Here is an 8,415-nt window from a genome sequence, read left to right as displayed (position 1 = left end):
TAACAGGAATGAGAACCGCGGTTTAAATAAAAAAAAATATTATTATATATCTTATTTTTTTTATATTTTCTATTATATATGTTTTTTATTATTATATAATATTTATTATGTTATAATATTAACAATATATTATTATTATTTAATCAAGTACCTCTGGGCATGTTTCAACTCGGCATGATATCAACTCAACTTAAAATATTGTGGCAATAGAAACACGATATGTTAAATCAACACACATGTTAAAAATTTAACATAAAAATTAGCATAAAAATTTAAGCACATTTAACAGTTTAACATAAAGATTTGAACGAGGATCGACTTTAACACAAGTACAAAGTGTTCCTCACTGTGTAGAACGATCTCGTTTTTCCTCGCTCGTGGCGTTAGCCGGGAGCGTTAGAGGGGATCGTGTGGGCGAGGGGAGAAAGAAATGCGAACGGCTTCCATAATGAATAATCATATTTTAATGACTCAATGATTGTACAAATGGATCACTCTTAAACGTCTCCGCATACAACCGAGGAACAATAACAACGAATATAGCAATCATCGTAATCATAATATATCCATTACTAACGTACCGTTTCACGTAATGAGTGAGAAAACGTAAAGGGTCTTATTCTCGTGTACCATATTTCCGCGCTCGCATACGTACAATATTTAATTATCTCAACCTTGGTTCTCTCTCGCCGCTCTTGCTTTACATCGCACGAAAGGAGGAAGAGGACTCTCTCTCTCTCTCTCTCTCTCCTCGGCGTCTCCTCCTCCTCTTCCTCCTTCTTTTCGCTGTTTGTATTTTTTCTTTCGTTTCTCTACCGGAAAGACTCGTTACATCGTTATACACGGCACTGCCTCATCTTCTTTGTTTCGTTATCACCCGTCCCCGTTCCTCGCGCGAATGTGTGTCCCCAACCCCTCTTTTTTATATATCTTATATATNATATATATATATATATATATATAATAATAATAATAATACCGATCCCCCATCTTTCTCTCCTTTTCCTCTTCTTGCCCCTTTATTCTCTTTTTCTCACTCTTTCGTTCACACATACACGCACTCTCTCTCTCTCTCTCTCTCTCTCTTGCTTTCGATATAGTATTCTCGGTGTCCCCAATAAATACCGAAGGTATCGCCCTAATCATATACCCCCAAATATTACTATGTTCAACGGTAGCGATAAAGTTTATATATTATCAATAAAATTTCTGGAAGAATGTCAATAATCATACAATAGACGATCAATCGTTCGACGATCCACTGCGTACCCTGGGGGGGGCGAAAAATATGAAACTTGGTACTAGGCCAACTATTGGGATACGTCTCCGAGCTAGAGTGTCTCGACCCTGTGCGATTTTCGTGTGTTTTCCCTTCTTTTTTCGATCTCTTCCCTTCTCTCCGTTCTCATACTCGCGCGTCCTGTCGGAGGAAAGTGCGTAAGGGTCGAGCGCGCGGAAAATCCACCGGGCGCGTTGCCTCGATAGGAGGAGGACTGAACGAAGGAGCGTTTTCCTTGTTTCCTCTTTTTCTTGAAATAGTCGATCGGAAGAGAATCTTTAACCTTCGTTCGATAACGTCCGATTGTTTTCACTCATTGCGCTTTATCTCGCCCGACAAGGATTGATCAAACACCTCGGCGAGATAAAGAGAAGCGAGCTGCCTACTTGAAGTTCGATCGGTTCCGCCTAGACGACCATCTGGCTTCGCGATAAAGCAGCAGTGACGGGACACTTTTCGGCTACGTGTATCTGTACGTAGATTATAGATACAGGGAAAAGTGTCCGCACTATCGCCAAACGGACGGGTGAGACAGTCGCGGCGCGTCTTCCTGCATTGTTATCCGCGATAAAGTCGCGATCGGGGACTCCATGGTGGGAGTTTCACGTCGAGATACGTATCCGACGGTTGGCAACCGATTAGCACCTCGCGTACGACGACGAAAGGATAAGTCGATTCCGCCGTTTTATCGTCGAGTCTCCCGCGGACGGAGGGGTATCCCCGCAATTGTGTGAATGTTACGCACTTTCCTCCTTCGCTACCTCGCACCTCTCACTGTATATGTGCGCGCGTGTGCCTCTCTCTCTCTCTCCCTCTCTCTTCCGAATGTTCTCGTAGATCCCGCGACAGGAAGGTACGGGGGTCGAGGAGAAAAAGAAACATCGACTCTCGCTCGGAGGCGCGCCTCGACAGAATTTATACAATAAAATTTATATATAGTAGACAATGCATAATAATATTCGAGCAACAGAAGGTCCTCCATAAATTCTTAAATCTGCACGTGTGTTTTCTCGTCTATAGTAATTAGTAAGTAGGTATCTTATTATTTTTTTTTCGCTGTCAGATCTTAACCGATGCCTTATTAGATATATCTTGTGTGTGTGTGTGTGTGTGTGTGTGTGTGTGCGCGTGAATGCGTGTATGCATTCGTTAGTTGTCGAAAGTTTCGTTCCCGCCATCCTCCTACGCTCTTCTCGCGTCGACGAGAAATTAACGTTTGAAACTAAGTCGAGTGTGATAAAAGCTGCAATTCCTGAAGTCGCTCGAAAGAATCCCCTCGCCCGCTCCTCCCGTACAACCGAATTGTACGGGGCAAATGAAATTCGACGGGATTGATGAAACCGGGATGGAAGTGCCGGAAATAATCGCGCGCGAAAGTCGAAGCGTAAAATCGCAGCGTCAAGTCGCTTTGGGCGTCACTTCGGGTGTCGCATCGTCCGTGCGAAACGATGATTTCGTCCTCTCCTCGGGTTCGTTAAATTTCGAAATACACCGATCGCTCACCAGTGCGTTCACATTTATAGAGTCATTGTCGGAATTCACGCGTATGTGCGCCAGCAGCGGCTGAATTCCGATTACACAGCGAACGCTGAGCGTGCCTTTCTGATTCTGTACGAGATTATACGTGTCGCTTGTACAAAAAACAAGTGCTAAAATTAAATAAACATAATTATCTATGTTTCTAGTTTCTTAAATCAAGTAATATCTTTCTCAATTTAAATCTATTTTAATAGTCTTTGGTAAATCTTAATTTGTAAATGAATTACCGAATGTAAGTGCAAAATGATTCTAAATTTAAGAACATATTTATTAGAATTATGTAATACTTCTTTTCCATCGAAGGAACCTAGTGGTTTAAAAAAATTTTCTCCTCCGGCAAATATTTTCCGAAAATAAATTCTGCTCTTCTCACTATTACGAATTTAACACTTGCCGCAATTTTAACACATGTAAATGTCACGTACAAGTAAATGTCTACTTATACGAAGGAAATATCATATTGTATATATAGTGAATTATATTTCTACCTCTGGTAAATACTTGCCAAGGAATATTGGAGTAACTGTTTTACCTGGATCAAGTGAATATTACTTGAAGTAGCGCTTTTTTTCAGCACAAGTATTAAACTTTTGGTTAAAAATGAAAATTATTAGACTAAACTTAGAACTAAAAAGGCATATTGCGTGCCCTTTCAGTTCCAAGTTTCCGTTTTCCTATCCTTTCGTACGAGCGTAACGTTGTTTCAGCTTGAAAGTCAGAAAGGCGTATTTAGCGTTCATTGTACGTCCGAAATACGAGCTCTGCTTTTCGGCGTTCACGATTGTTTGCTGAGCAATTTACTGAATAATCACCGCGATTCCCGGATTCACTGATTACGCGGCGACATTCGGGTAACGAGTCACCGTTTAAGGTCTCACGTCATTCGACGAGCTCTCGCGCCCTTGAACACTTTTGTGCTTGTGAGTCAGTCTGGTATTAATCCTACTAATTATTGCTATACGACCATTTTGGCACCGCGTTCGCCATGCTCTTCCGTATTCCCGATCAATAAAGAAAAGGAGACCCCGGCGTCTTCCTTCGAAGGAAGTCTCTCACTTAGTGCGGAAGAGGGTTGACTCGTCGAGGAACTGACATCGCGCCGACTCGCCTCTCTAAATGTCGCGATTTTACAGTTCAATTCTCGCCGACATTTCTGAGCCTTCTGGCGTGGGATGGCAGGGCTCCCTTCTTTCCTTCCAAGTCGCATACGCGACTTTAAGTGGAGAGGGAGGGGAGAAAAAAAGAAAGAGCTCTCGTCGTTCGCCTGGTTGCGAGTTAAATCCGGCAAACGGTCGATCGGCTTTCGCAGCGCGAAAGAAGCTGCGAGACAATAGCGATCCTCTCGTGTGCCCCCGCCTGTCTCTTTCTCTCTCGGAGGAAGCTTCGACGGGCGGGAACGTTCGCGAAACGTGCGAAAAATGCCGGATATAGAAATGGAGAACATTGAACTGAAAAGTCTGAGGACTTGGCGTGAAATCTCCCTCGGCCTTGCTCTCGCGGGAGACAGTTCGATCGCGCTTGAATCTCGCCGCTTAATGCGATTGACGCGGAAGGACGAATCGTCTCCGGTGACTCGTCGAATCGCGGGAAATCCGTGTGTTCCGAACACGCGTATGCGACACACGGGCCACGTGCGACGCGCGAGCGCGAGGTGGAAGCAATATTACAGCGTTCGATACGAGGACGCTCGCGCGGACTCGCCGCGCGGCCCTTCGCGGAACAGAAAGGATCAGAGACATATCTTCACTATAGTGCTTTGAAAGCTCGGAAAAGAAAGCCGAGTTTTTCTCATCTTCCCGCGGATTTTTCCGATTTCTTTTATATATATATATATATATTTTTTTTTTTCTGTACGAAAAGAAACAAATGTGGGTTAATCGAACACGCGTGAATTTTTTTAAACGTATTTTTCTACTTTTCTAATTCGTCCTCGGGACAGAAACCGAAGAATTTCGCGGAAAATTGAGGAAAACCCGGCTTTTTCCGAGACTACCCGGACAGCACACAATGTCCAAAATCGGGACATTAGAGGTATATTTTAGACGTCTGAAAAATATCTTAAAGGCGTCTTATATCACGACGTCTTAAACACGACTTTAAGACGTCCAAAAGACGTCTTATGTCCCGATTTTGGACATTTGCGCTGTCCAGGTACAGTCTTCATGCTCCCCGTAACCTTCACTATGCACACTGTACAACGACACGCAACGTCCGCCGGGATATAATTTGTATACTCGTATATAGTTACACTTGTCTCTCCCTCTCTCTCTCTCTCTCTCTCTCTCTTTCTCTCTCATTGAAAATATATATACTAATAATAAATATAATAATTGACGTGCGATCTCTCACGAATATATTCGGCTTATAACGCGACTCGCGCGTCGACGCGCGATCGTTCCTTCCGCGAGGCATTAACGCGGACACAATCGCTCGCGCGACCGAGCTGACGGCCGTTCGATGTCCTCGATGTGATCGACCGCTCGCCGATTTTCAGAGCGACCTCTTCCCTTCCCCTCCCTTTTTCTCTCTGTCTCTCTCTGCAGATGTTGCGCGCAGCTTTCGCCACGCGGTCATCGATCTGTGGTCTTAAACGACGCTGTCGCAGCATCGTTGCACAATATCATTGTTATAATACCGTAATATATAACAGTACCTCTCGTGTGTACACTTTTTGTCGCCGCATGTTATATTACAGTATTATAATATTGAAATATTATACTGCGGTGAGACGCGCTTCTCTCTCTCTCTCTCTCTCTCTGTCTTTCTCTCAGGAACGTGGAACGCGAGCGTTCGAGTCGCGAATCGACGCCGAATACGACATGTGCGGAGTAAATGCGTGTATATATGTGTGTGCGCAAATGTGTTCAGTATTGATAGACTATCAAATCCCATTAATCGGCCAATGAACTCTCGTTCTCTCGTGATCGTCGGCACGGAGCGCTAAACGAGGATGTCGCCGAGATCTGCTGCACGTATGCCGTTTCCCTCGACCACCGCTTCATTGATCGTTGCGAAAGGTGTTTCGACGATTAACGCGTGAGCGACACGAGCGAACTTGGCGAGCCCGGTATCGAGTACTCGCCTTTGGACGAAGTATTGCGTAACTCGTCTATTAGGAACTTTCCAGCAAAAGACACGGTTGACACAGCGTAACGCAATATCGCTTCTAGTGCTTTTCTACAACGACACAACACGACGCAAGTCGACACAGCTGCAGAGCTTTGAGAGTCGGACATTTTTGTGTCAGTATGGTGGCTGTCAACTTTTTAGTNTATATATATATATATATATTGAAGAGCTGTTTTCTCTCTGTGTAGTACTTTGTATGATTCTTGATATTTTAAATCTTTCTATACATATTTACAATAAAATATAACGTCAAAATATACGTTAATATTGTAAATAATAATTGATAGGTGTAGTAAATAATATTCTACAGCATTCATGTTTTGCCAAACAAAAAACATTTTTGGGCAATGGCAATAAATAAATGTTATAATTGACGGATAAATTAGCAGCTTTTTCCTTTGAAGTAGATTTGGGTCGCTCCAGAAACAATTAAAGTTCCGTAATTGGCTAAGTTATAATCGCTTTCGCAGCGATCAAAATCTGCACTGAAAAAAAAAACTTGAAATTTTGTAAATTAAATGTTTCTTGTGACATTTTCTTCAATATTTATTGGTTGAAAAAAAATTTGATCGTGATGATGGAATATATATTTTTATGAAATATACCTAAGTTTTCTTATTAATTAGTTTACTTGCTAGGAATAAAATTTTATTTCGTCGTATTTAAACATTTATTTCTGTGAAATAAACTTTATATCTCTCACAAATCTCACAAATAAATTTTTAAGTCTTCTTTCTCAGTGTGCTTCACTCAAAAATATTATACACAGAGAAAATTTCTTTGAATTTAATAAAAGTTCTTTAAACATTAAAACAAATGTAATTTACAATTAAAACACAATTAAAACACAATTAAAATACAATTAAAACAAATGTGTCTTTTGGAATAAAGCAAACGAATATTTCACTCAACAAACAATAATTATCATAAATAATAAATTATTTGGAAAAAATTACAATATGTTAGAAATATATTAAAGAACTTCTTTTTGTTTCAGTGAAATAATATTTAACATATAATGAAATAAATTCTTTTTGAAAACGAAATATTATTTCTTCTAAATAATACTGTTTCTTTTTCTATCAAACAACAGTTTATTTTGGTGAAAAAACAATTTTTTCACTTCGATAAAATGACATTTGATATTAAATTATATTGTTTTTATTAAACAAACCCAGGTCAAACAAACACGCATATTAAATCCGAAGAAACCTTTTTCCTTGTGTGTAATATTTGCTAACATCTAATATATGTTATCGCTAATTAACGACTGTCTTGAAAATTAACTCAAATAACAAGGTGACGTCAAATAACGTTCTAATAACATTTTAATGACGTCTCCGACGTCAATAAGATGTCATTAAAACGTCATTTGATGTCATTTTGCTACTTGGGAAGGTGTTCCATCAAGCACTCTTATGCACTATGTTCAATTATGTGTCTATTCGTATCTCCTTGCTGGAAAGCACCTGATATATCAGCTGAGAGCGTCGACATCCCATCGGAGTCTCGATACGCTCTTACTCGGCGCATAGCTCGTCGTCCTCGATCGCACGGGGCGAATGTCAAAGGAAGGATTCACGAGGGAAGTTCGCGATTGAAGATTCCCGATCGACTCGACGGAGTCGACAAATATACGTATAATGATCGTGTTCCGGAACGCTACGACGGAGCGGTACCGTAAGGATCACACGGCGGGGCGAAAGGAGATTATCGAAGTCGTAGGATTCCTCGAGGAAGACGCGAAAGCGCGTGTCCTCGGCCGCGACGGAGGAACCTGACGTCGAGGAACTCCGATCCACCGTCCGGACCATCGTACATCATGTGTCTCTTTTTATTGTCCTATTCTCGGGAAATGTGGCCGGCGCAGGATCCATCCGAGACGTCCTCGTTCGCGTGCTCCTCCGGACAGATCGATTCGCGACCTTGAGAAGCGCGACGCGACAAGCGACGTCCACTCTCTCTCTCTCTCCTTCTTTCTCTCTCTACGAGTTGTGTACGTGTCCGGCGGTAATAACGCAGCGATGCAAGGCGGGAGGATATTTCCAGAATGTCCTTAGAATATTCCGATCCTCGGAGAATATTTTCAAAATATTCTCGCCCCTATATAATGTACTTTCCCCGCGAACATCCCCGGGATATCCCCGGAACATTGCTCGGGAACGTCCCGAGGACACGCCGGTGTCCTTCGCGAGCGTCTCGAAATAATGTCTTCTGTGGAAACACTCTCGGCTCGCACCACCGATCGCGTGTTATGTGCGTGTTACTTGTATTGTGTACGCGCGCGCGCGCGCGCGTGTGTGTGTGTGTGTGTGTATTTTATTTATATATATTTTTGGTGGTAGGTATACGTCTATGTGGATACTTTCTGTCGTCTAATTTACACGTATTAATCCCTCGATACCATTCTTAATTTATCGTAATACCCATTAACAACGCGTTACATGTGTCAGATTATCGTGAAGGTT

This window comes from Dinoponera quadriceps, unplaced genomic scaffold (assembly GCF_001313825.1).
Source record: "Dinoponera quadriceps isolate SergipeBrazil2010 unplaced genomic scaffold, ASM131382v1 scaffold3683, whole genome shotgun sequence".
NCBI lineage: Eukaryota > Metazoa > Arthropoda > Insecta > Hymenoptera > Formicidae > Dinoponera > Dinoponera quadriceps.
Note: the sequence above shows the minus strand (reverse complement) of the source record.